The 26360-nt window shown below is 47.8% G+C and overlaps 16 non-coding genes across 16 annotated transcripts; 8 read left to right on the top strand and 8 right to left on the bottom strand.

Annotated features, from left to right (window-relative positions):
* Positions 1-238: 238 nt before the first annotated feature.
* On the bottom strand, positions 239-402 carry LOC147854604 (U1 spliceosomal RNA). The gene has a single exon (XR_015531104.1). It is a non-coding gene; the product is annotated as a U1 spliceosomal RNA (small nuclear RNA).
* Positions 403-2521: 2119 nt separating this feature from the next.
* Positions 2522-2728, top strand: LOC147854603 (U2 spliceosomal RNA). The gene has a single exon (XR_015531134.1). It is a non-coding gene; the product is annotated as a U2 spliceosomal RNA (small nuclear RNA).
* An 811-nt stretch (positions 2729-3539) lies between these two features.
* On the bottom strand, positions 3540-3703 carry LOC147854602 (U1 spliceosomal RNA). The gene has a single exon (XR_015531103.1). It is a non-coding gene; the product is annotated as a U1 spliceosomal RNA (small nuclear RNA).
* Positions 3704-5822: 2119 nt separating this feature from the next.
* Positions 5823-6029, top strand: LOC147854601 (U2 spliceosomal RNA). The gene has a single exon (XR_015531133.1). It is a non-coding gene; the product is annotated as a U2 spliceosomal RNA (small nuclear RNA).
* An 810-nt stretch (positions 6030-6839) lies between these two features.
* On the bottom strand, positions 6840-7003 carry LOC147854600 (U1 spliceosomal RNA). The gene has a single exon (XR_015531101.1). It is a non-coding gene; the product is annotated as a U1 spliceosomal RNA (small nuclear RNA).
* A 2119-nt stretch (positions 7004-9122) lies between these two features.
* On the top strand, positions 9123-9329 carry LOC147854599 (U2 spliceosomal RNA). The gene has a single exon (XR_015531139.1). It is a non-coding gene; the product is annotated as a U2 spliceosomal RNA (small nuclear RNA).
* Positions 9330-10140: 811 nt separating this feature from the next.
* On the bottom strand, positions 10141-10304 carry LOC147854598 (U1 spliceosomal RNA). Its single transcript, XR_015531100.1, has one exon. It is a non-coding gene; the product is annotated as a U1 spliceosomal RNA (small nuclear RNA).
* Positions 10305-12423: 2119 nt separating this feature from the next.
* LOC147854597 (U2 spliceosomal RNA) lies at positions 12424-12630 on the top strand. The gene has a single exon (XR_015531132.1). It is a non-coding gene; the product is annotated as a U2 spliceosomal RNA (small nuclear RNA).
* An 811-nt stretch (positions 12631-13441) lies between these two features.
* LOC147854596 (U1 spliceosomal RNA) lies at positions 13442-13605 on the bottom strand. Its single transcript, XR_015531099.1, has one exon. It is a non-coding gene; the product is annotated as a U1 spliceosomal RNA (small nuclear RNA).
* A 2119-nt stretch (positions 13606-15724) lies between these two features.
* On the top strand, positions 15725-15931 carry LOC147854595 (U2 spliceosomal RNA). The gene has a single exon (XR_015531131.1). It is a non-coding gene; the product is annotated as a U2 spliceosomal RNA (small nuclear RNA).
* Positions 15932-16742: 811 nt separating this feature from the next.
* On the bottom strand, positions 16743-16906 carry LOC147854594 (U1 spliceosomal RNA). Its single transcript, XR_015531098.1, has one exon. It is a non-coding gene; the product is annotated as a U1 spliceosomal RNA (small nuclear RNA).
* A 2119-nt stretch (positions 16907-19025) lies between these two features.
* On the top strand, positions 19026-19232 carry LOC147854593 (U2 spliceosomal RNA). Its single transcript, XR_015531130.1, has one exon. It is a non-coding gene; the product is annotated as a U2 spliceosomal RNA (small nuclear RNA).
* An 811-nt stretch (positions 19233-20043) lies between these two features.
* LOC147854592 (U1 spliceosomal RNA) lies at positions 20044-20207 on the bottom strand. The gene has a single exon (XR_015531097.1). It is a non-coding gene; the product is annotated as a U1 spliceosomal RNA (small nuclear RNA).
* Positions 20208-22326: 2119 nt separating this feature from the next.
* Positions 22327-22533, top strand: LOC147854591 (U2 spliceosomal RNA). Its single transcript, XR_015531129.1, has one exon. It is a non-coding gene; the product is annotated as a U2 spliceosomal RNA (small nuclear RNA).
* A 978-nt stretch (positions 22534-23511) lies between these two features.
* On the top strand, positions 23512-23713 carry LOC147854590 (U2 spliceosomal RNA). The gene has a single exon (XR_015531082.1). It is a non-coding gene; the product is annotated as a U2 spliceosomal RNA (small nuclear RNA).
* A 1055-nt stretch (positions 23714-24768) lies between these two features.
* On the bottom strand, positions 24769-24926 carry LOC147854589 (U1 spliceosomal RNA). The gene has a single exon (XR_015531108.1). It is a non-coding gene; the product is annotated as a U1 spliceosomal RNA (small nuclear RNA).
* Between the last annotated feature and the right edge of the window lie 1434 nt (positions 24927-26360).

Here is a 26360-nt window from a genome sequence, read left to right as displayed (position 1 = left end):
GTGAAAGCAACAGGTGCTTCCTCCAAATCATTATGCATAACATGCATGGCCGAGGGAAGCCACCAAAAAATAAGATGCCTCCGCCAAGCAAAATGCCGAGGGACTCTTAGCGCAACCGACGCTTCCGCCAAACATGGCCAACTTGACGATCAAGCATAAGCGCATCATTTGAGACGAATCCGCCATGAGCGACCAATGCTTCCGCCAAACGTGGCCGACTTGATATCACTGGATTGAGATGGGGGCCGCGCGAACGCGAGCCCCTGCTGTCACAAATTATGACGTGCACTCTCCCGCTTGGGGAGATGCTAGGGCAAGCAGTCCCTCCGGTGGTGCAATGGAGGCACCGGCCCTAAGCCATCGGCCTTCTTGATCACCGATTGACCCCGCCCAGGTAAGTATGCTTTGGCTTAGCGCAACGCTCCCGTTTTATAGCCCCCTTGCTCTGCATCCTCTGTATGTGGGACGTTCTTATCCCGCGCCTGTATTCACCATGACACGCACGCACGCACAACCGTCATCGCGCCACCATCCTCTCACGTCAATCTACCCACTCGCTATTAGTGGTTCACTTTAACCTCGTCCATGTTTTAGCCCCTTCCCGTTTCCGTTCATATCTATAGATCACACAACACACGCTCCAACCTCACCTACCGTCTCCTTCTTGTAATTAATTTAAGTACAACGGCTGGGGAGAAACCATGCGCGTCGTGACGTAGAACCGTGCGTTAATGGCGATGGGTTGCCGAAGCTGTAGAATAACAAAGGAGGGAAACACCGATGCGATGTCCATGTACAACCAACACGCTCGCACAATCCTTGAGCACTGGCCGAGACGTGAATCCACGCGTGCGTCGCTTGTGCAATCCCCGTCGACAGTTGAAGAACGTGACCACTGAGGCGCATGTCTCACATCGGTAAATTTTGAGCATCACTTCCCGTCTCCCAAGCGCACAATTTGCGCAAATATGAGGAGGAGATACAACGCTTTCTAAAAGTTTGGAACGTCGGGAGCAAGAACTTCAGGTCGTGCGTTGCAAGGCCGGAGGAAATATAAGACGAAGCACGGAAATAGCAACAACACAAACCTTGAGATACATCAGGGATGTTCTTCATGTGCTTTATCGTCTTCTCCCTTGCTTGTACATGTTGAAGTCACTATTTTGACGTATAGATCGTTAGATCATGTTGTCTTGGTCATACTTTATGCGTAGAAACCGTATGCGTGTTAAATGTATTGCTTGTGAGGTTTACGCCTACATTACGTATTACACTATCCACTCCGTTATTCGAAATCCATATATAGTACATGTTCGATAGGAGATGTTGTGTCATACGTGTATCGGGTCAATGCCTCAAACCTCCTGTTTCATATACTCCCCCGATCGTCGAGTGTCCGTAGAGGCCAAAGGCGTTGATCACGCGTCTCGATTACATCGTCATTGGATTGCGTCTTTGTTTAAGGTCCGTTTATGTACGCATGTGGATGGGATCGCGTGTATGCCTATGCGATGTTATACATGTCCCATACATGTAGTGTGCGTGTTCGGAATTCGTTATACGATATCGGTATCCTATGTATGATGGTGTGTGTTTCGGGGTTTAGGGTCGCGGTGCCCGTCCTCGCATTTCTGTGGGGAAGGTGCGGTGACCATCCTTATTTAACGAAATTAGTGCTACTACCCTCGGTCGCCCCGATTGTGCCATATGTAAAAATTTCGCAAAGCATGGCCACGGTGTGTATGTTGCCTTAGAAATGGGCGCGCGCCCATTCCCCATCCATTTAAGGGGAATTAGGGTTAGACCAACTTCTCATTGGGCCGCCCTTACGAATCCCGCATCGAGTCTCCCCGGTTCGTTACTTGATTAGGGGGGCGTCACGAGACCATCATTGTGAAACGCATTGGTCATGAAATAACCATGTGACGGGCCACACTAGCTTCAATGCGGAGAAGAGGGCGCGTGTCGGCGTGGCCATTAGGTTGCTCGTTAGTGTGTGCCGTTGTCATGACGAGACTTGAGGTTGGGTAACGCGAGAACGTAGCTACCTAGCTGCAACGATGCGGAACATATTTCCTTGAGGTTTATGCGCGTCGGTCGTTCAAGTAATTGTAAATGCTCTTTCCCTCGACATGCAGTGGGGCCTAATGATTTACTACGTGCAAACGGGTGGATCTCCATTACAACTCTCGTTCGATTCGGGAAGCTCACACGATTTCGTGAACGTTCGTTTGGTTCAGATATGGGGGCTTATAACCACCAATAACGAATCGCACCTATAAGGTGCACCTGGCGATGGGAGAGTATGTATATCCCGACTTGGTATAGGGATGGATAATAAGGTGGCTACAACCAAAACAACAAGTGTCAAATGTGGTCCCTAGGATTGGCTAAGGTGGTTTCGATGCAATGAGAGGACCAAAGTTTGCTTAAATGTTGAGATGATTATACGTATATCCCACATGGGGAGGCATGTTAGGGTGCAGCCTATAAGAAGCAAATCGGGGCTTCAAGAGAACTCATACCTTTCTCGGCCTTTTGGCTAAGATCAAGTGTAGTATCTGTTCTTATCAGTTTAATATCTGATACGCGGCCTATCAGGCCGCACGATATTAACCTAATTTCTTTCATGGGGCCAGCTCCCGCTCGAGGCAGCTTGCTGCTTTTGGGAGTTGCGTGCGTCGCCTCAGCCTTGCACTGACGTTGAGGTCACATAGGCGCGCCCTCATTCTACAATGATAATAAAACTGAAGGAAGATGTTACATAGGCGCCTCCCGCTTCTAATGATAATATGAAGGACGATGTCACGTGGATGAACGTTCTAGATTTATGCATATCTATCTTTTCCCAAATATTTCTTTACGTACTAGAACGGAAGGCTTTCAACGCATGGTGAGCGTCGTAGAGAAACCGACCACACCGATGCCCGGGCTAAAGAAGAACACTATTGGAATGGGAGAGAAGATAAATGGAGGATGCGGCGGGCGTCCGCCTATGGCCGTTAGGCGTACGTATGTGGTCTCTCGTGGTCCTGGCGCCCAAGGCACAGAAGTGAACTAGATTTTACATCGACGCGTGTGCAGCTCGTCGCGTGTATCCACTCACAATTCTCTTCACTCTTACCATGGATACGCCATGTGCCACCTCCGACCTATGACATGTGTATATCCTATACGTGTATATCTCCGCTTGATGGCTCTTTATGCTCCTCTCATTTCTCAGGGTAGTGGAAATCTGTGTTGTGTTGGGTGTCTGAAACCATATTTTGATCTACCGAGCAGGTGAAAATGTATTTAAAATGTGAAAGCAACAGGTGCTTCCTCCAAATCATTATGCATAACATGCATGGCCGAGGGAAGCCACCAAAAAATAAGATGCCTCCGCCAAGCAAAATGCCGAGGGACTCTTAGCGCAACCGACGCTTCCGCCAAACATGGCCAACTTGACGATCAAGCATAAGCGCATCATTTGAGACGAATCCGCCATGAGCGACCAATGCTTCCGCCAAACGTGGCCGACTTGATATCACTGGATTGAGATGGGGGCCGCGCGAACGCGAGCCCCTGCTGTCACAAATTATGACGTGCACTCTCCCGCTTGGGGAGATGCTAGGGCAAGCAGTCCCTCCGGTGGTGCAATGGAGGCACCGGCCCTAAGCCATCGGCCTTCTTGATCACCGATTGACCCCGCCCAGGTAAGTATGCTTTGGCTTAGCGCAACGCTCCCGTTTTATAGCCCCCTTGCTCTGCATCCTCTGTATGTGGGACGTTCTTATCCCGCGCCTGTATTCACCATGACACGCACGCACGCACAACCGTCATCGCGCCACCATCCTCTCACGTCAATCTACCCACTCGCTATTAGTGGTTCACTTTAACCTCGTCCATGTTTTAGCCCCTTCCCGTTTCCGTTCATATCTATAGATCACACAACACACGCTCCAACCTCACCTACCGTCTCCTTCTTGTAATTAATTTAAGTACAACGGCTGGGGAGAAACCATGCGCGTCGTGACGTAGAACCGTGCGTTAATGGCGATGGGTTGCCGAAGCTGTAGAATAACAAAGGAGGGAAACACCGATGCGATGTCCATGTACAACCAACACGCTCGCACAATCCTTGAGCACTGGCCGAGACGTGAATCCACGCGTGCGTCGCTTGTGCAATCCCCGTCGACAGTTGAAGAACGTGACCACTGAGGCGCATGTCTCACATCGGTAAATTTTGAGCATCACTTCCCGTCTCCCAAGCGCACAATTTGCGCAAATATGAGGAGGAGATACAACGCTTTCTAAAAGTTTGGAACGTCGGGAGCAAGAACTTCAGGTCGTGCGTTGCAAGGCCGGAGGAAATATAAGACGAAGCACGGAAATAGCAACAACACAAACCTTGAGATACATCAGGGATGTTCTTCATGTGCTTTATCGTCTTCTCCCTTGCTTGTACATGTTGAAGTCACTATTTTGACGTATAGATCGTTAGATCATGTTGTCTTGGTCATACTTTATGCGTAGAAACCGTATGCGTGTTAAATGTATTGCTTGTGAGGTTTACGCCTACATTACGTATTACACTATCCACTCCGTTATTCGAAATCCATATATAGTACATGTTCGATAGGAGATGTTGTGTCATACGTGTATCGGGTCAATGCCTCAAACCTCCTGTTTCATATACTCCCCCGATCGTCGAGTGTCCGTAGAGGCCAAAGGCGTTGATCACGCGTCTCGATTACATCGTCATTGGATTGCGTCTTTGTTTAAGGTCCGTTTATGTACGCATGTGGATGGGATCGCGTGTATGCCTATGCGATGTTATACATGTCCCATACATGTAGTGTGCGTGTTCGGAATTCGTTATACGATATCGGTATCCTATGTATGATGGTGTGTGTTTCGGGGTTTAGGGTCGCGGTGCCCGTCCTCGCATTTCTGTGGGGAAGGTGCGGTGACCATCCTTATTTAACGAAATTAGTGCTACTACCCTCGGTCGCCCCGATTGTGCCATATGTAAAAATTTCGCAAAGCATGGCCACGGTGTGTATGTTGCCTTAGAAATGGGCGCGCGCCCATTCCCCATCCATTTAAGGGGAATTAGGGTTAGACCAACTTCTCATTGGGCCGCCCTTACGAATCCCGCATCGAGTCTCCCCCGTTCGTTACTTGATTAGGGGGGCGTCACGAGACCATCATTGTGAAACGCATTGGTCATGAAATAACCATGTGACGGGCCACACTAGCTTCAATGCGGAGAAGAGGGCGCGTGTCGGCGTGGCCATTAGGTTGCTCGTTAGTGTGTGCCGTTGTCATGACGAGACTTGAGGTTGGGTAACGCGAGAACGTAGCTACCTAGCTGCAACGATGCGGAACATATTTCCTTGAGGTTTATGCGCGTCGGTCGTTCAAGTAATTGTAAATGCTCTTTCCCTCGACATGCAGTGGGGCCTAATGATTTACTACGTGCAAACGGGTGGATCTCCATTACAACTCTCGTTCGATTCGGGAAGCTCACACGATTTCGTGAACGTTCGTTTGGTTCAGATATGGGGGCTTATAACCACCAATAACGAATCGCACCTATAAGGTGCACCTGGCGATGGGAGAGTATGTATATCCCGACTTGGTATAGGGATGGATAATAAGGTGGCTACAACCAAAACAACAAGTGTCAAATGTGGTCCCTAGGATTGGCTAAGGTGGTTTCGATGCAATGAGAGGACCAAAGTTTGCTTAAATGTTGAGATGATTATACGTATATCCCACATGGGGAGGCATGTTAGGGTGCAGCCTATAAGAAGCAAATCGGGGCTTCAAGAGAACTCATACCTTTCTCGGCCTTTTGGCTAAGATCAAGTGTAGTATCTGTTCTTATCAGTTTAATATCTGATACGCGGCCTATCAGGCCGCACGATATTAACCTAATTTCTTTCATGGGGCCAGCTCCCGCTCGAGGCAGCTTGCTGCTTTTGGGAGTTGCGTGCGTCGCCTCAGCCTTGCACTGACGTTGAGGTCACATAGGCGCGCCCTCATTCTACAATGATAATAAAACTGAAGGAAGATGTTACATAGGCGCCTCCCGCTTCTAATGATAATATGAAGGACGATGTCACGTGGATGAACGTTCTAGATTTATGCATATCTATCTTTTCCCAAATATTTCTTAACGTACTAGAACGGAAGGCTTTCAACGCATGGTGAGCGTCGTAGAGAAACCGACCACACCGATGCCCGGGCTAAAGAAGAACACTATTGGAATGGGAGAGAAGATAAATGGAGGATGCGGCGGGCGTCCGCCTATGGCCGTTAGGCGTACGTATGTGGTCTCTCGTGGTCCTGGCGCCCAAGGCACAGAAGTGAACTAGATTTTACATCGACGCGTGTGCAGCTCGTCGCGTGTATCCACTCACAATTCTCTTCACTCTTACCATGGATACGCCATGTGCCACCTCCGACCTATGACATGTGTATATCCTATACGTGTATATCTCCGCTTGATGGCTCTTTATGCTCCTCTCATTTCTCAGGGTAGTGGAAATCTGTGTTGTGTTGGGTGTCTGAAACCATATTTTGATCTACCGAGCAGGTGAAAATGTATTTAAAATGTGAAAGCAACAGGTGCTTCCTCCAAATCATTATGCATAACATGCATGGCCGAGGGAAGCCACCAAAAAATAAGATGCCTCGCCAAGCAAAATGCCGAGGGACTCTTAGCGCAACCGACGCTTCCGCCAAACATGGCCAACTTGACGATCAAGCATAAGCGCATCATTTGAGACGAATCCGCCATGAGCGACCAATGCTTCCGCCAAACGTGGCCGACTTGATATCACTGGATTGAGATGGGGGCCGCGCGAACGCGAGCCCCTGCTGTCACAAATTATGACGTGCACTCTCCCGCTTGGGGAGATGCTAGGGCAAGCAGTCCCTCCGGTGGTGCAATGGAGGCACCGGCCCTAAGCCATCGGCCTTCTTGATCACCGATTGACCCCGCCCAGGTAAGTATGCTTTGGCTTAGCGCAACGCTCCCGTTTTATAGCCCCCTTGCTCTGCATCCTCTGTATGTGGGACGTTCTTATCCCGCGCCTGTATTCACCATGACACGCACGCACGCACAACCGTCATCGCGCCACCATCCTCTCACGTCAATCTACCCACTCGCTATTAGTGGTTCACTTTAACCTCGTCCATGTTTTAGCCCCTTCCCGTTTCCGTTCATATCTATAGATCACACAACACACGCTCCAACCTCACCTACCGTCTCCTTCTTGTAATTAATTTAAGTACAACGGCTGGGGAGAAACCATGCGCGTCGTGACGTAGAACCGTGCGTTAATGGCGATGGGTTGCCGAAGCTGTAGAATAACAAAGGAGGGAAACACCGATGCGATGTCCATGTACAACCAACACGCTCGCACAATCCTTGAGCACTGGCCGAGACGTGAATCCACGCGTGCGTCGCTTGTGCAATCCCCGTCGACAGTTGAAGAACGTGACCACTGAGGCGCATGTCTCACATCGGTAAATTTTGAGCATCACTTCCCGTCTCCCAAGCGCACAATTTGCGCAAATATGAGGAGGAGATACAACGCTTTCTAAAAGTTTGGAACGTCGGGAGCAAGAACTTCAGGTCGTGCGTTGCAAGGCCGGAGGAAATATAAGACGAAGCACGGAAATAGCAACAACACAAACCTTGAGATACATCAGGGATGTTCTTCATGTGCTTTATCGTCTTCTCCCTTGCTTGTACATGTTGAAGTCACTATTTTGACGTATAGATCGTTAGATCATGTTGTCTTGGTCATACTTTATGCGTAGAAACCGTATGCGTGTTAAATGTATTGCTTGTGAGGTTTACGCCTACATTACGTATTACACTATCCACTCCGTTATTCGAAATCCATATATAGTACATGTTCGATAGGAGATGTTGTGTCATACGTGTATCGGGTCAATGCCTCAAACCTCCTGTTTCATATACTCCCCCGATCGTCGAGTGTCCGTAGAGGCCAAAGGCGTTGATCACGCGTCTCGATTACATCGTCATTGGATTGCGTCTTTGTTTAAGGTCCGTTTATGTACGCATGTGGATGGGATCGCGTGTATGCCTATGCGATGTTATACATGTCCCATACATGTAGTGTGCGTGTTCGGAATTCGTTATACGATATCGGTATCCTATGTATGATGGTGTGTGTTTCGGGGTTTAGGGTCGCGGTGCCCGTCCTCGCATTTCTGTGGGGAAGGTGCGGTGACCATCCTTATTTAACGAAATTAGTGCTACTACCCTCGGTCGCCCCGATTGTGCCATATGTAAAAATTTCGCAAAGCATGGCCACGGTGTGTATGTTGCCTTAGAAATGGGCGCGCGCCCATTCCCCATCCATTTAAGGGGAATTAGGGTTAGACCAACTTCTCATTGGGCCGCCCTTACGAATCCCGCATCGAGTCTCCCCGGTTCGTTACTTGATTAGGGGGGCGTCACGAGACCATCATTGTGAAACGCATTGGTCATGAAATAACCATGTGACGGGCCACACTAGCTTCAATGCGGAGAAGAGGGCGCGTGTCGGCGTGGCCATTAGGTTGCTCGTTAGTGTGTGCCGTTGTCATGACGAGACTTGAGGTTGGGTAACGCGAGAACGTAGCTACCTAGCTGCAACGATGCGGAACATATTTCCTTGAGGTTTATGCGCGTCGGTCGTTCAAGTAATTGTAAATGCTCTTTCCCTCGACATGCAGTGGGGCCTAATGATTTACTACGTGCAAACGGGTGGATCTCCATTACAACTCTCGTTCGATTCGGGAAGCTCACACGATTTCGTGAACGTTCGTTTGGTTCAGATATGGGGGCTTATAACCACCAATAACGAATCGCACCTATAAGGTGCACCTGGCGATGGGAGAGTATGTATATCCCGACTTGGTATAGGGATGGATAATAAGGTGGCTACAACCAAAACAACAAGTGTCAAATGTGGTCCCTAGGATTGGCTAAGGTGGTTTCGATGCAATGAGAGGACCAAAGTTTGCTTAAATGTTGAGATGATTATACGTATATCCCACATGGGGAGGCATGTTAGGGTGCAGCCTATAAGAAGCAAATCGGGGCTTCAAGAGAACTCATACCTTTCTTGGCCTTTTGGCTAAGATCAAGTGTAGTATCTGTTCTTATCAGTTTAATATCTGATACGCGGCCTATCAGGCCGCACGATATTAACCTAATTTCTTTCATGGGGCCAGATCCCGCTCGAGGCAGCTTGCTGCTTTTGGGAGTTGCGTGCGTCGCCTCAGCCTTGCACTGACGTTGAGGTCACATAGGCGCGCCCTCATTCTACAATGATAATAAAACTGAAGGAAGATGTTACATAGGCGCCTCCCGCTTCTAATGATAATATGAAGGACGATGTCACGTGGATGAACGTTCTAGATTTATGCATATCTATCTTTTCCCAAATATTTCTTTAGGTACTAGAACGGAAGGCTTTCAACGCATGGTGAGCGTCGTAGAGAAACCGACCACACCGATGCCCGGGCTAAAGAAGAACACTATTGGAATGGGAGAGAAGATAAATGGAGGATGCGGCGGGCGTCCGCCTATGGCCGTTAGGCGTACGTATGTGGTCTCTCGTGGTCCTGGCGCCCAAGGCACAGAAGTGAACTAGATTTTACATCGACGCGTGTGCAGCTCGTCGCGTGTATCCACTCACAATTCTCTTCACTCTTACCATGGATACGCCATGTGCCACCTCCGACCTATGACATGTGTATATCCTATACGTGTATATCTCCGCTTGATGGCTCTTTATGCTCCTCTCATTTCTCAGGGTAGTGGAAATCTGTGTTGTGTTGGGTGTCTGAAACCATATTTTGATCTACCGAGCAGGTGAAAATGTATTTAAAATGTGAAAGCAACAGGTGCTTCCTCCAAATCATTATGCATAACATGCATGGCCGAGGGAAGCCACCAAAAAATAAGATGCCTCCGCCAAGCAAAATGCCGAGGGACTCTTAGCGCAACCGACGCTTCCGCCAAACATGGCCAACTTGACGATCAAGCATAAGCGCATCATTTGAGACGAATCCGCCATGAGCGACCAATGCTTCCGCCAAACGTGGCCGACTTGATATCACTGGATTGAGATGGGGGCCGCGCGAACGCGAGCCCCTGCTGTCACAAATTATGACGTGCACTCTCCCGCTTGGGGAGATGCTAGGGCAAGCAGTCCCTCCGGTGGTGCAATGGAGGCACCGGCCCTAAGCCATCGGCCTTCTTGATCACCGATTGACCCCGCCCAGGTAAGTATGCTTTGGCTTAGCGCAACGCTCCCGTTTTATAGCCCCCTTGCTCTGCATCCTCTGTATGTGGGACGTTCTTATCCCGCGCCTGTATTCACCATGACACGCACGCACGCACAACCGTCATCGCGCCACCATCCTCTCACGTCAATCTACCCACTCGCTATTAGTGGTTCACTTTAACCTCGTCCATGTTTTAGCCCCTTCCCGTTTCCGTTCATATCTATAGATCACACAACACACGCTCCAACCTCACCTACCGTCTCCTTCTTGTAATTAATTTAAGTACAACGGCTGGGGAGAAACCATGCGCGTCGTGACGTAGAACCGTGCGTTAATGGCGATGGGTTGCCGAAGCTGTAGAATAACAAAGGAGGGAAACACCGATGCGATGTCCATGTACAACCAACACGCTCGCACAATCCTTGAGCACTGGCCGAGACGTGAATCCACGCGTGCGTCGCTTGTGCAATCCCCGTCGACAGTTGAAGAACGTGACCACTGAGGCGCATGTCTCACATCGGTAAATTTTGAGCATCACTTCCCGTCTCCCAAGCGCACAATTTGCGCAAATATGAGGAGGAGATACAACGCTTTCTAAAAGTTTGGAACGTCGGGAGCAAGAACTTCAGGTCGTGCGTTGCAAGGCCGGAGGAAATATAAGACGAAGCACGGAAATAGCAACAACACAAACCTTGAGATACATCAGGGATGTTCTTCATGTGCTTTATCGTCTTCTCCCTTGCTTGTACATGTTGAAGTCACTATTTTGACGTATAGATCGTTAGATCATGTTGTCTTGGTCATACTTTATGCGTAGAAACCGTATGCGTGTTAAATGTATTGCTTGTGAGGTTTACGCCTACATTACGTATTACACTATCCACTCCGTTATTCGAAATCCATATATAGTACATGTTCGATAGGAGATGTTGTGTCATACGTGTATCGGGTCAATGCCTCAAACCTCCTGTTTCATATACTCCCCCGATCGTCGAGTGTCCGTAGAGGCCAAAGGCGTTGATCACGCGTCTCGATTACATCGTCATTGGATTGCGTCTTTGTTTAAGGTCCGTTTATGTACGCATGTGGATGGGATCGCGTGTATGCCTATGCGATGTTATACATGTCCCATACATGTAGTGTGCGTGTTCGGAATTCGTTATACGATATCGGTATCCTATGTATGATGGTGTGTGTTTCGGGGTTTAGGGTCGCGGTGCCCGTCCTCGCATTTCTGTGGGGAAGGTGCGGTGACCATCCTTATTTAACGAAATTAGTGCTACTACCCTCGGTCGCCCCGATTGTGCCATATGTAAAAATTTCGCAAAGCATGGCCACGGTGTGTATGTTGCCTTAGAAATGGGCGCGCGCCCATTCCCCATCCATTTAAGGGGAATTAGGGTTAGACCAACTTCTCATTGGGCCGCCCTTACGAATCCCGCATCGAGTCTCCCCGGTTCGTTACTTGATTAGGGGGGCGTCACGAGACCATCATTGTGAAACGCATTGGTCATGAAATAACCATGTGACGGGCCACACTAGCTTCAATGCGGAGAAGAGGGCGCGTGTCGGCGTGGCCATTAGGTTGCTCGTTAGTGTGTGCCGTTGTCATGACGAGACTTGAGGTTGGGTAACGCGAGAACGTAGCTACCTAGCTGCAACGATGCGGAACATATTTCCTTGAGGTTTATGCGCGTCGGTCGTTCAAGTAATTGTAAATGCTCTTTCCCTCGACATGCAGTGGGGCCTAATGATTTACTACGTGCAAACGGGTGGATCTCCATTACAACTCTCGTTCGATTCGGGAAGCTCACACGATTTCGTGAACGTTCGTTTGGTTCAGATATGGGGGCTTATAACCACCAATAACGAATCGCACCTATAAGGTGCACCTGGCGATGGGAGAGTATGTATATCCCGACTTGGTATAGGGATGGATAATAAGGTGGCTACAACCAAAACAACAAGTGTCAAATGTGGTCCCTAGGATTGGCTAAGGTGGTTTCGATGCAATGAGAGGACCAAAGTTTGCTTAAATGTTGAGATGATTATACGTATATCCCACATGGGGAGGCATGTTAGGGTGCAGCCTATAAGAAGCAAATCGGGGCTTCAAGAGAACTCATACCTTTCTCGGCCTTTTGGCTAAGATCAAGTGTAGTATCTGTTCTTATCAGTTTAATATCTGATACGCGGCCTATCAGGCCGCACGATATTAACCTAATTTCTTTCATGGGGCCAGCTCCCGCTCGAGGCAGCTTGCTGCTTTTGGGAGTTGCGTGCGTCGCCTCAGCCTTGCACTGACGTTGAGGTCACATAGGCGCGCCCTCATTCTACAATGATAATAAAACTGAAGGAAGATGTTACATAGGCGCCTCCCGCTTCTAATGATAATATGAAGGACGATGTCACGTGGATGAACGTTCTAGATTTATGCATATCTATCTTTTCCCAAATATTTCTTTAGGTACTAGAACGGAAGGCTTTCAACGCATGGTGAGCGTCGTAGAGAAACCGACCACACCGATGCCCGGGCTAAAGAAGAACACTATTGGAATGGGAGAGAAGATAAATGGAGGATGCGGCGGGCGTCCGCCTATGGCCGTTAGGCGTACGTATGTGGTCTCTCGTGGTCCTGGCGCCCAAGGCACAGAAGTGAACTAGATTTTACATCGACGCGTGTGCAGCTCGTCGCGTGTATCCACTCACAATTCTCTTCACTCTTACCATGGATACGCCATGTGCCACCTCCGACCTATGACATGTGTATATCCTATACGTGTATATCTCCGCTTGATGGCTCTTTATGCTCCTCTCATTTCTCAGGGTAGTGGAAATCTGTGTTGTGTTGGGTGTCTGAAACCATATTTTGATCTACCGAGCAGGTGAAAATGTATTTAAAATGTGAAAGCAACAGGTGCTTCCTCCAAATCATTATGCATAACATGCATGGCCGAGGGAAGCCACCAAAAAATAAGATGCCTCCGCCAAGCAAAATGCCGAGGGACTCTTAGCGCAACCGACGCTTCCGCCAAACATGGCCAACTTGACGATCAAGCATAAGCGCATCATTTGAGACGAATCCGCCATGAGCGACCAATGCTTCCGCCAAACGTGGCCGACTTGATATCACTGGATTGAGATGGGGGCCGCGCGAACGCGAGCCCCTGCTGTCACAAATTATGACGTGCACTCTCCCGCTTGGGGAGATGCTAGGGCAAGCAGTCCCTCCGGTGGTGCAATGGAGGCACCGGCCCTAAGCCATCGGCCTTCTTGATCACCGATTGACCCCGCCCAGGTAAGTATGCTTTGGCTTAGCGCAACGCTCCCGTTTTATAGCCCCCTTGCTCTGCATCCTCTGTATGTGGGACGTTCTTATCCCGCGCCTGTATTCACCATGACACGCACGCACGCACAACCGTCATCGCGCCACCATCCTCTCACGTCAATCTACCCACTCGCTATTAGTGGTTCACTTTAACCTCGTCCATGTTTTAGCCCCTTCCCGTTTCCGTTCATATCTATAGATCACACAACACACGCTCCAACCTCACCTACCGTCTCCTTCTTGTAATTAATTTAAGTACAACGGCTGGGGAGAAACCATGCGCGTCGTGACGTAGAACCGTGCGTTAATGGCGATGGGTTGCCGAAGCTGTAGAATAACAAAGGAGGGAAACACCGATGCGATGTCCATGTACAACCAACACGCTCGCACAATCCTTGAGCACTGGCCGAGACGTGAATCCACGCGTGCGTCGCTTGTGCAATCCCCGTCGACAGTTGAAGAACGTGACCACTGAGGCGCATGTCTCACATCGGTAAATTTTGAGCATCACTTCCCGTCTCCCAAGCGCACAATTTGCGCAAATATGAGGAGGAGATACAACGCTTTCTAAAAGTTTGGAACGTCGGGAGCAAGAACTTCAGGTCGTGCGTTGCAAGGCCGGAGGAAATATAAGACGAAGCACGGAAATAGCAACAACACAAACCTTGAGATACATCAGGGATGTTCTTCATGTGCTTTATCGTCTTCTCCCTTGCTTGTACATGTTGAAGTCACTATTTTGACGTATAGATCGTTAGATCATGTTGTCTTGGTCATACTTTATGCGTAGAAACCGTATGCGTGTTAAATGTATTGCTTGTGAGGTTTACGCCTACATTACGTATTACACTATCCACTCCGTTATTCGAAATCCATATATAGTACATGTTCGATAGGAGATGTTGTGTCATACGTGTATCGGGTCAATGCCTCAAACCTCCTGTTTCATATACTCCCCCGATCGTCGAGTGTCCGTAGAGGCCAAAGGCGTTGATCACGCGTCTCGATTACATCGTCATTGGATTGCGTCTTTGTTTAAGGTCCGTTTATGTACGCATGTGGATGGGATCGCGTGTATGCCTATGCGATGTTATACATGTCCCATACATGTAGTGTGCGTGTTCGGAATTCGTTATACGATATCGGTATCCTATGTATGATGGTGTGTGTTTCGGGGTTTAGGGTCGCGGTGCCCGTCCTCGCATTTCTGTGGGGAAGGTGCGGTGACCATCCTTATTTAACGAAATTAGTGCTACTACCCTCGGTCGCCCCGATTGTGCCATATGTAAAAATTTCGCAAAGCATGGCCACGGTGTGTATGTTGCCTTAGAAATGGGCGCGCGCCCATTCCCCATCCATTTAAGGGGAATTAGGGTTAGACCAACTTCTCATTGGGCCGCCCTTACGAATCCCGCATCGAGTCTCCCCCGTTCGTTACTTGATTAGGGGGGCGTCACGAGACCATCATTGTGAAACGCATTGGTCATGAAATAACCATGTGACGGGCCACACTAGCTTCAATGCGGAGAAGAGGGCGCGTGTCGGCGTGGCCATTAGGTTGCTCGTTAGTGTGTGCCGTTGTCATGACGAGACTTGAGGTTGGGTAACGCGAGAACGTAGCTACCTAGCTGCAACGATGCGGAACATATTTCCTTGAGGTTTATGCGCGTCGGTCGTTCAAGTAATTGTAAATGCTCTTTCCCTCGACATGCAGTGGGGCCTAATGATTTACTACGTGCAAACGGGTGGATCTCCATTACAACTCTCGTTCGATTCGGGAAGCTCACACGATTTCGTGAACGTTCGTTTGGTTCAGATATGGGGGCTTATAACCACCAATAACGAATCGCACCTATAAGGTGCACCTGGCGATGGGAGAGTATGTATATCCCGACTTGGTATAGGGATGGATAATAAGGTGGCTACAACCAAAACAACAAGTGTCAAATGTGGTCCCTAGGATTGGCTAAGGTGGTTTCGATGCAATGAGAGGACCAAAGTTTGCTTAAATGTTGAGATGATTATACGTATATCCCACATGGGGAGGCATGTTAGGGTGCAGCCTATAAGAAGCAAATCGGGGCTTCAAGAGAACTCATACCTTTCTCGGCCTTTTGGCTAAGATCAAGTGTAGTATCTGTTCTTATCAGTTTAATATCTGATACGCGGCCTATCAGGCCGCACGATATTAACCTAATTTCTTTCATGGGGCCAGCTCCCGCTCGAGGCAGCTTGCTGCTTTTGGGAGTTGCGTGCGTCGCCTCAGCCTTGCACTGACGTTGAGGTCACATAGGCGCGCCCTCATTCTACAATGATAATAAAACTGAAGGAAGATGTTACATAGGCGCCTCCCGCTTCTAATGATAATATGAAGGACGATGTCACGTGGATGAACGTTCTAGATTTATGCATATCTATCTTTTCCCAAATATTTCTTTAGGTACTAGAACGGAAGGCTTTCAACGCATGGTGAGCGTCGTAGAGAAACCGACCACACCGATGCCCGGGCTAAAGAAGAACACTATTGGAATGGGAGAGAAGATAAATGGAGGATGCGGCGGGCGTCCGCCTATGGCCGTTAGGCGTACGTATGTGGTCTCTCGTGGTCCTGGCGCCCAAGGCACAGAAGTGAACTAGATTTTACATCGACGCGTGTGCAGCTCGTCGCGTGTATCCACTCACAATTCTCTTCACTCTTACCATGGATACGCCATGTGCCACCTCCGACCTATGACATGTGTATATCCTATACGTGTATATCTCCGCTTGATGGCTCTTTATGCTCCTCTCATTTCTCAGGGTAGTGGAAATCTGTGTTGTGTTGGGTGTCTGAAACCATATTTTGATCTACCGAGCAGGTGAAAATGTATTTAAAATGTGAAAGCAACAGGTGCTTCCTCCAAATCATTATGCATAACATGCATGGCCGAGGGAAGCCACCAAAAAATAAGATGCCTCCGCCAAGCAAAATGCCGAGGGACTCTTAGCGCAACCGACGCTTCCGCCAAACATGGCCAACTTGACGATCAAGCATAAGCGCATCATTTGAGACGAATCCGCCATGAGCGACCAATGCTTCCGCCAAACGTGGCCGACTTGATATCACTGGATTGAGATGGGGGCCGCGCGAACGCGAGCCCCTGCTGTCACAAATTATGACGTGCACTCTCCCGCTTGGGGAGATGCTAGGGCAAGCAGTCCCTCCGGTGGTGCAATGGAGGCACCGGCCCTAAGCCATCGGCCTTCTTGATCACCGATTGACCCCGCCCAGGTAAGTATGCTTTGGCTTAGCGCAACGCTCCCGTTTTATAGCCCCCTTGCTCTGCATCCTCTGTATGTGGGACGTTCTTATCCCGCGCCTGTATTCACCATGACACGCACGCACGCACAACCGTCATCGCGCCACCATCCTCTCACGTCAATCTACCCACTCGCTATTAGTGGTTCACTTTAACCTCGTCCATGTTTTAGCCCCTTCCCGTTTCCGTTCATATCTATAGATCACACAACACACGCTCCAACCTCACCTACCGTCTCCTTCTTGTAATTAATTTAAGTACAACGGCTGGGGAGAAACCATGCGCGTCGTGACGTAGAACCGTGCGTTAATGGCGATGGGTTGCCGAAGCTGTAGAATAACAAAGGAGGGAAACACCGATGCGATGTCCATGTACAACCAACACGCTCGCACAATCCTTGAGCACTGGCCGAGACGTGAATCCACGCGTGCGTCGCTTGTGCAATCCCCGTCGACAGTTGAAGAACGTGACCACTGAGGCGCATGTCTCACATCGGTAAATTTTGAGCATCACTTCCCGTCTCCCAAGCGCACAATTTGCGCAAATATGAGGAGGAGATACAACGCTTTCTAAAAGTTTGGAACGTCGGGAGCAAGAACTTCAGGTCGTGCGTTGCAAGGCCGGAGGAAATATAAGACGAAGCACGGAAATAGCAACAACACAAACCTTGAGATACATCAGGGATGTTCTTCATGTGCTTTATCGTCTTCTCCCTTGCTTGTACATGTTGAAGTCACTATTTTGACGTATAGATCGTTAGATCATGTTGTCTTGGTCATACTTTATGCGTAGAAACCGTATGCGTGTTAAATGTATTGCTTGTGAGGTTTACGCCTACATTACGTATTACACTATCCACTCCGTTATTCGAAATCCATATATAGTACATGTTCGATAGGAGATGTTGTGTCATACGTGTATCGGGTCAATGCCTCAAACCTCCTGTTTCATATACTCCCCCGATCGTCGAGTGTCCGTAGAGGCCAAAGGCGTTGATCACGCGTCTCGATTACATCGTCATTGGATTGCGTCTTTGTTTAAGGTCCGTTTATGTACGCATGTGGATGGGATCGCGTGTATGCCTATGCGATGTTATACATGTCCCATACATGTAGTGTGCGTGTTCGGAATTCGTTATACGATATCGGTATCCTATGTATGATGGTGTGTGTTTCGGGGTTTAGGGTCGCGGTGCCCGTCCTCGCATTTCTGTGGGGAAGGTGCGGTGACCATCCTTATTTAACGAAATTAGTGCTACTACCCTCGGTCGCCCCGATTGTGCCATATGTAAAAATTTCGCAAAGCATGGCCACGGTGTGTATGTTGCCTTAGAAATGGGCGCGCGCCCATTCCCCATCCATTTAAGGGGAATTAGGGTTAGACCAACTTCTCATTGGGCCGCCCTTACGAATCCCGCATCGAGTCTCCCCCGTTCGTTACTTGATTAGGGGGGCGTCACGAGACCATCATTGTGAAACGCATTGGTCATGAAATAACCATGTGACGGGCCACACTAGCTTCAATGCGGAGAAGAGGGCGCGTGTCGGCGTGGCCATTAGGTTGCTCGTTAGTGTGTGCCGTTGTCATGACGAGACTTGAGGTTGGGTAACGCGAGAACGTAGCTACCTAGCTGCAACGATGCGGAACATATTTCCTTGAGGTTTATGCGCGTCGGTCGTTCAAGTAATTGTAAATGCTCTTTCCCTCGACATGCAGTGGGGCCTAATGATTTACTACGTGCAAACGGGTGGATCTCCATTACAACTCTCGTTCGATTCGGGAAGCTCACACGATTTCGTGAACGTTCGTTTGGTTCAGATATGGGGGCTTATAACCACCAATAACGAATCGCACCTATAAGGTGCACCTGGCGATGGGAGAGTATGTATATCCCGACTTGGTATAGGGATGGATAATAAGGTGGCTACAACCAAAACAACAAGTGTCAAATGTGGTCCCTAGGATTGGCTAAGGTGGTTTCGATGCAATGAGAGGACCAAAGTTTGCTTAAATGTTGAGATGATTATACGTATATCCCACATGGGGAGGCATGTTAGGGTGCAGCCTATAAGAAGCAAATCGGGGCTTCAAGAGAACTCATACCTTTCTCGGCCTTTTGGCTAAGATCAAGTGTAGTATCTGTTCTTATCAGTTTAATATCTGATACGCGGCCTATCAGGCCGCACGATATTAACCTAATTTCTTTCATGGGGCCAGCTCCCGCTCGAGGCAGCTTGCTGCTTTTGGGAGTTGCGTGCGTCGCCTCAGCCTTGCACTGACGTTGAGGTCACATAGGCGCGCCCTCATTCTACAATGATAATAAAACTGAAGGAAGATGTTACATAGGCGCCTCCCGCTTCTAATGATAATATGAAGGACGATGTCACGTGGATGAACGTTCTAGATTTATGCATATCTATCTTTTCCCAAATATTTCTTTACGTACTAGAACGGAAGGCTTTCAACGCATGGTGAGCGTCGTAGAGAAACCGACCACACCGATGCCCGGGCTAAAGAAGAACACTATTGGAATGGGAGAGAAGATAAATGGAGGATGCGGCGGGCGTCCGCCTATGGCCGTTAGGCGTACGTATGTGGTCTCTCGTGGTCCTGGCGCCCAAGGCACAGAAGTGAACTAGATTTTACATCGACGCGTGTGCAGCTCGTCGCGTGTATCCACTCACAATTCTCTTCACTCTTACCATGGATACGCCATGTGCCACCTCCGACCTATGACATGTGTATATCCTATACGTGTATATCTCCGCTTGATGGCTCTTTATGCTCCTCTCATTTCTCAGGGTAGTGGAAATCTGTGTTGTGTTGGGTGTCTGAAACCATATTTTGATCTACCGAGCAGGTGAAAATGTATTTAAAATGTGAAAGCAACAGGTGCTTCCTCCAAATCATTATGCATAACATGCATGGCCGAGGGAAGCCACCAAAAAATAAGATGCCTCCGCCAAGCAAAATGCCGAGGGACTCTTAGCGCAACCGACGCTTCCGCCAAACATGGCCAACTTGACGATCAAGCATAAGCGCATCATTTGAGACGAATCCGCCATGAGCGACCAATGCTTCCGCCAAACGTGGCCGACTTGATATCACTGGATTGAGATGGGGGCCGCGCGAACGCGAGCCCCTGCTGTCACAAATTATGACGTGCACTCTCCCGCTTGGGGAGATGCTAGGGCAAGCAGTCCCTCCGGTGGTGCAATGGAGGCACCGGCCCTAAGCCATCGGCCTTCTTGATCACCGATTGACCCCGCCCAGGTAAGTATGCTTTGGCTTAGCGCAACGCTCCCGTTTTATAGCCCCCTTGCTCTGCATCCTCTGTATGTGGGACGTTCTTATCCCGCGCCTGTATTCACCATGACACGCACGCACGCACAACCGTCATCGCGCCACCATCCTCTCACGTCAATCTACCCACTCGCTATTAGTGGTTCACTTTAACCTCGTCCATGTTTTAGCCCCTTCCCGTTTCCGTTCATATCTATAGATCACACAACACACGCTCCAACCTCACCTACCGTCTCCTTCTTGTAATTAATTTAAGTACAACGGCTGGGGAGAAACCATGCGCGTCGTGACGTAGAACCGTGCGTTAATGGCGATGGGTTGCCGAAGCTGTAGAATAACAAAGGAGGGAAACACCGATGCGATGTCCATGTACAACCAACACGCTCGCACAATCCTTGAGCACTGGCCGAGACGTGAATCCACGCGTGCGTCGCTTGTGCAATCCCCGTCGACAGTTGAAGAACGTGACCACTGAGGCGCATGTCTCACATCGGTAAATTTTGAGCATCACTTCCCGTCTCCCAAGCGCACAATTTGCGCAAATATGAGGAGGAGATACAACGCTTTCTAAAAGTTTGGAACGTCGGGAGCAAGAACTTCAGGTCGTGCGTTGCAAGGCCGGAGGAAATATAAGACGAAGCACGGAAATAGCAACAACACAAACCTTGAGATACATCAGGGATGTTCTTCATGTGCTTTATCGTCTTCTCCCTTGCTTGTACATGTTGAAGTCACTATTTTGACGTATAGATCGTTAGATCATGTTGTCTTGGTCATACTTTATGCGTAGAAACCGTATGCGTGTTAAATGTATTGCTTGTGAGGTTTACGCCTACATTACGTATTACACTATCCACTCCGTTATTCGAAATCCATATATAGTACATGTTCGATAGGAGATGTTGTGTCATACGTGTATCGGGTCAATGCCTCAAACCTCCTGTTTCATATACTCCCCCGATCGTCGAGTGTCCGTAGAGGCCAAAGGCGTTGATCACGCGTCTCGATTACATCGTCATTGGATTGCGTCTTTGTTTAAGGTCCGTTTATGTACGCATGTGGATGGGATCGCGTGTATGCCTATGCGATGTTATACATGTCCCATACATGTAGTGTGCGTGTTCGGAATTCGTTATACGATATCGGTATCCTATGTATGATGGTGTGTGTTTCGGGGTTTAGGGTCGCGGTGCCCGTCCTCGCATTTCTGTGGGGAAGGTGCGGTGACCATCCTTATTTAACGAAATTAGTGCTACTACCCTCGGTCGCCCCGATTGTGCCATATGTAAAAATTTCGCAAAGCATGGCCACGGTGTGTATGTTGCCTTAGAAATGGGCGCGCGCCCATTCCCCATCCATTTAAGGGGAATTAGGGTTAGACCAACTTCTCATTGGGCCGCCCTTACGAATCCCGCATCGAGTCTCCCCCGTTCGTTACTTGATTAGGGGGGCGTCACGAGACCATCATTGTGAAACGCATTGGTCATGAAATAACCATGTGACGGGCCACACTAGCTTCAATGCGGAGAAGAGGGCGCGTGTCGGCGTGGCCATTAGGTTGCTCGTTAGTGTGTGCCGTTGTCATGACGAGACTTGAGGTTGGGTAACGCGAGAACGTAGCTACCTAGCTGCAACGATGCGGAACATATTTCCTTGAGGTTTATGCGCGTCGGTCGTTCAAGTAATTGTAAATGCTCTTTCCCTCGACATGCAGTGGGGCCTAATGATTTACTACGTGCAAACGGGTGGATCTCCATTACAACTCTCGTTCGATTCGGGAAGCTCACACGATTTCGTGAACGTTCGTTTGGTTCAGATATGGGGGCTTATAACCACCAATAACGAATCGCACCTATAAGGTGCACCTGGCGATGGGAGAGTATGTATATCCCGACTTGGTATAGGGATGGATAATAAGGTGGCTACAACCAAAACAACAAGTGTCAAATGTGGTCCCTAGGATTGGCTAAGGTGGTTTCGATGCAATGAGAGGACCAAAGTTTGCTTAAATGTTGAGATGATTATACGTATATCCCACATGGGGAGGCATGTTAGGGTGCAGCCTATAAGAAGCAAATCGGGGCTTCAAGAGAACTCATACCTTTCTCGGCCTTTTGGCTAAGATCAAGTGTAGTATCTGTTCTTATCAGTTTAATATCTGATACGCGGCCTATCAGGCCGCACGATATTAACCTAATTTCTTTCATGGGGCCAGCTCCCGCTCGAGGCAGCTTGCTGCTTTTGGGAGTTGCGTGCGTCGCCTCAGCCTTGCACTGACGTTGAGGTCACATAGGCGCGCCCTCATTCTACAATGATAATAAAACTGAAGGAAGATGTTACATAGGCGCCTCCCGCTTCTAATGATAATATGAAGGACGATGTCACGTGGATGAACGTTCTAGATTTATGCATATCTATCTTTTCCCAAATATTTCTTTACGTACTAGAACGGAAGGCTTTCAACGCATGGTGAACGTCGTAGAGAAACCGACCACACCGATGCCCGGGCTAAAGAAGAACACTATTGGAATGGGAGAGAAGATAAATGGAGGATGCGGCGGGCGTCCGCCTATGGTCGTTAGGCGTACGTATGTGGTCTCTCGTGGTCCTGGCGCCCAAGGCACAGAAGTGAACTAGATTTTACATCGACGCGTGTGCAGCTCGTCGCGTGTATCCACGAAATTGCTTTCGGATGATATTGCTAATTTCATCGGGTTGAATATTTATTACCATCTTTTCTCCACCAAAATCTTACCCATGGAAGGGACGAAAAGAGTGAAACTTATTACATAAGAAGTTATAGGTAAAAATAACTCTCCCACTTCAAGAAAGGTTTTGGTGGTCGAGTCTAGGTGTAGCGTGAAGAGAGCCAAACGGTTGCTTGACGGTGGCACAGTCCTATATTACGAGGTTGTCAATCTTGACGAATATCAACCAACCTCCCATATTTCTGCACTAGAAACCAATGTATCAAAGCTACACACACTTACTTCATTGTCTAGGTGTTGGTGGTGAAGAGCTAGCGAATATAATTCTATGAAGGATCACAAAATGGATTTAAATTAGGCCTCTATAGTTTAATGGGGCATTTATGGGAGAAGGGCGAAATGAGCTTGGTTTGTAGTGTGAAAAGCTTGTGTGGTATTATTATTGTTGCTTGGTGCCAGATAATGCGAATATGGTAGCCAGACATAGATATATATATATATATATATATATCCCACATATTAAAGCCTTCTTAACAGTAGCCTATAAGAAGCAGAGAGGGGCAATGGGCAAACTATAGCTTTCTGAGCCTTTTGTCTAAGATCAAGAGTAGTATCTGTTCTTATCAGTTAAATATCTGATATGTGCCTATCAGGCTACATGTTATTAATCTAATTTCTTTTAATGGGGGCAGATTCTGCCCGAGACAGCTTGCTACCTCTGGGAGTTGTGTGCGTCGCCTCAATCTTGCACTGCCTCTTGAGGTAATGCTTGTGCGTCGCCTCAGTCTTGCAGCCCTCCATTACAAATTCAAATTTGAGAAGAATAATATACTGTAGTTTAAAATGGGCTCTTCAAATTAAACGGAAAATCCGACTGATAGTTTATGGAATAAAAACCATAAACCGTTCAATGTATGTGCACATGGAACCAGGATATATATGCTTCGGCCAACAGATTTATACATCTGACCGAATTGGCCCGTTCCTCACAGGAGCAACAAAACGCAGTTTCGCTATTATTTTAATCATTCGTTTTACATACCATAGAGGGAGGCTCCGTCTTTCTTAGACATTGTTAGATGCCTTAAGACAGATTTGAAGCACGTTTGCAATTAAATTCCGGACGAATTAAGGAGAAGACGCCATGCATATACAAACGTCCTTAATGCATATACATGGAGGTGCACATGGAAAAAATGGATGTTGAGAGGGCAGAGGCCGACAGTGAGGTTAGATCTGACCACCTCGGATCATGCCTTTCCTATTCAACACCATTTCCTGTTTGTAAGCTTTGACTGACTTTCTGAGCGATTGGGAAGAGAGAAATCGATTAATCTACACGTCCTAACCCCTTCCAATAGACTAATCGATTAATCTACACGTCCTAACCCCTTCAAATAGACTAACCCCTTCCAATAGACTAATCGATTAATCTACACGTCCTAACCCCTTCCAATAGAGGTTCAAGGAATCAAACAAATACAGGCCATGTTGAATGCCGTCGGGAGCTTCTAAGAAATGTCATGGCGAAATAGCAAGCAGCTTGACACTCGCTCGAAGTCTTTGAAATAATTGCCTCGAGACCTTGCTTCGGTCCTTCTCGACAGAATCGTCACGAAGCGAAAGGCTCACATGGCAAAAGTGAGAACTAGACTTGAAATCCCACACTGAGGTTTTAATTGCAGAGATTCGTTTGCAACAGGATAGGAGGCGGATTATGATGAAAATCATGCACTACCACCAAGTGGAAATTCGTTTGCTTTCCAGAAATCACAGTAGGAGTGGAGAACTCATTTAATCGGGCAACTGCACTACATTGAATTAAATTGATAAGGGGGGCACGTGAACGCGAGACCCCGCTGCCACAAATTATGACGCGCACTCTCCCACATTGGGGAGATGCTATGGCAAACAGCCCCTTCCGGCAGTGCAATGGAGGCGCCGGCCCTAAACCATCAGCTTTCCTGATCACCGATCGACCCCGCCTTTTCTACATCTAAGCTCCTTCTTTTTATACCCAACTCTCTATGTGGCCTCTCTAGGTGGGATAATTCGAATCTAATCTTTCATAATGCTGTGTTTCTTTTGTACACAATCAATCTATAAAATACCAGCCCACTATTATTTGTGGGTGGGTGAGTGCGTGTCCCTGTAGCCTCGCTCGGTACTTAGCCACTTCACTTCTTGGATCTTGGTTCCTATCTATATGTATATACAAATATCACACCTCATACACACCCAGCTCACCTCAATTTTCCTTTTTATACATAAGTATGCTACATACAGTTATTGGAGACCAAGGTTGTAACGTACCAACTAGGCATTGATGGTGAGGGTTACAAGAGTTGTACAACAGCATGGGAAGGGAACACCAATGCATTATGCACGTACAACCATACACCTTTGCACTCCCTAGACAGCAACCAGATGTGCCACTCATGCAATTCCCATACATGATTAAGGAACGGGATTTGTTTGCCCCGCAAAGAATGGCCAATAGTAGGACAATGACTTGGACTTGTTTCTAAAAAAATTGCAACATTTCTTGGCAATTTAATGGTGTTCAGTGCAATTGACAAATATTTGAACCTAATGGTATTACATCAAGAAAAATATATAGAAGCACAACTCAGTTGAACGTACTTTAACTGTTTGAACTAGATGGCTCCTTTGCCAAAACTTCATGAAACGCAACCATACAAGGTTAAGGTTATCCTCGACACCCTAGCACCAGCAAATGTTGTAAGTGTGGAATTGATTTGTGCACTTAGCAAGATTGAAGGGTAGATCCCACCATACTGTTGCATATTTCATTAATATGGACAATTATTGGATTAAAAAGCATAGACAAAACTATTGCTCGTATTGTCGTAAGCATCAAAGGATTAACTAGCATGCTACAAAAAAGAGCTCCATGTTTTTGACAAAGACATATGATGTGTTTATCGACTAACATATTATGCTTGTAATATTGTCGAAACCAAGTAGTTAGTATTTGTCCTCAATGTTACTTCAAATGTTGTTATCTAATGTCAAAATCTTCACGAAGCGATCAAGCCAAGGGTTTCGAAGGTATGACATCTTATTGTCTCAAGTCATTTTTATGCCCTATCAAAATGATGTCCACCAGCCAAACACTTATCCATTTGTGAGTTCTCGAAGAATCTTGTATCTTGGGTCAAAGATCAGTGCCAAGAGACAAAATGCATGATAGCACCAAGTGCTCGTGTCATTTTCTTTTCAATGAGCATGTTAATCCCATCAAAACAAAAGTCTTATTTCTATGAGCTAAGATCTTGGGACAAAACAAAAGTGACCAAAACTGAGAAAAATGCAAGAACCAAATTCCTATACGAGAATGTGAATGTGATCTAGAGGTTTGGAAGTGATTGATGTTCTCATTACCTTAATGATGTCATGGTT

The sequence above is a fragment of the Azolla caroliniana genome, unplaced genomic scaffold, assembly GCF_043228905.1.
Source record: "Azolla caroliniana isolate FFs.n. ecotype wild unplaced genomic scaffold, voAzoCaro1.0.p SCAF_15, whole genome shotgun sequence".
Taxonomy (NCBI): Eukaryota; Viridiplantae; Streptophyta; class Polypodiopsida; order Salviniales; family Salviniaceae; genus Azolla; species Azolla caroliniana.
Note: the sequence above shows the minus strand (reverse complement) of the source record. Positions and strands in the feature narration are given on the sequence as shown.